This window comes from Anarhichas minor, unplaced genomic scaffold (assembly GCF_050575085.1).
Source record: "Anarhichas minor isolate MPS153535 unplaced genomic scaffold, ASM5057508v1 ptg000066l, whole genome shotgun sequence".
NCBI classification, from domain to species: Eukaryota; Metazoa; Chordata; class Actinopteri; order Perciformes; family Anarhichadidae; genus Anarhichas; species Anarhichas minor.
This window is the reverse complement of record NW_027466512.1, coordinates 79,182-80,000: the sequence shown is the minus strand read 5'-3', so window position 1 is coordinate 80,000 and position 819 is coordinate 79,182. Positions and strand designations below refer to the sequence as shown.

At 30.6% G+C, this 819-nt stretch overlaps 1 protein-coding gene across 2 annotated transcripts in view; it reads left to right on the top strand.

The window, feature by feature from the left end:
- The window catches only part of LOC142934067 (membrane-spanning 4-domains subfamily A member 4A), a 7,158-nt gene extending 6,937 nt beyond the window's left edge, over positions 1-221 (top strand). For both annotated transcript variants that reach the window (XM_076078445.1, XM_076078446.1), the window contains exon 7: positions 1-221. This exon is cut by the window's left edge and continues 112 nt beyond it. The gene's annotated coding sequence lies outside the window, so the exon portion shown is untranslated.
- Positions 222-819: the final 598 nt, after the last annotated feature.

Here is an 819-nt window from a genome sequence, read left to right as displayed (position 1 = left end):
CAGCAGAGTACTTTCATTCTGTCCTGTCATTATAATCTGCTTTTAATTCTGTTTTCATGTGACAGGTATCAATAATGTGTGAGCTACAACGATCAACAACGTGAATAAAGAAACACACGTTTGAATGTTTGAATATTAATAAGTGATTATGAGGCGACAGGTTTCTGAAAACTGTTCCGTCTGTTTTTACATGTATTCAATAAATTGAAGATATATTTTCACGTTGTTTGTTCTCATTGAAGATCGATCATTACATGAATATTTAGTAGATTCAAGAGGAACAACAGGATTATGAAATACAGACGACTCCACCCAAAGTTATGACTTTAGAATGAACACATTTGTGAGTTTTCCTCGTGAATACGCCCTTTAATCTCAATTCAGCAGTAAAAGTTCTCAGATATTTGTTCTGAATATGGACTCTCTTTGTTTAGTGTTTCCTTCAGCAGCCTGACGCTGCGTCCTAGCTGCTGATCTATATCAGTATTAATACATAGAAGGCTTTATTTAACGCTGTCATGGTGCTGAGCTCAAACATTGTGCTTTCATTGGGACAGATTATAGATTTATTAAAGGACTTCAACTTCTAACGTTAGAACCAAATGTCAAAATGTAATTCTGTTAACACAGAAAGAAATATTGAAAAATTAAAAAATCGATGCACACAAGCTAAAAATGTAAATGTCTCATTCATATAGAATATATATATCATATAATATATATATATCATATCATATGATATATATATATCATATAATAATATATATATCATATAATATTCACTAATATAAAACACACACACACATGTATATATAATGA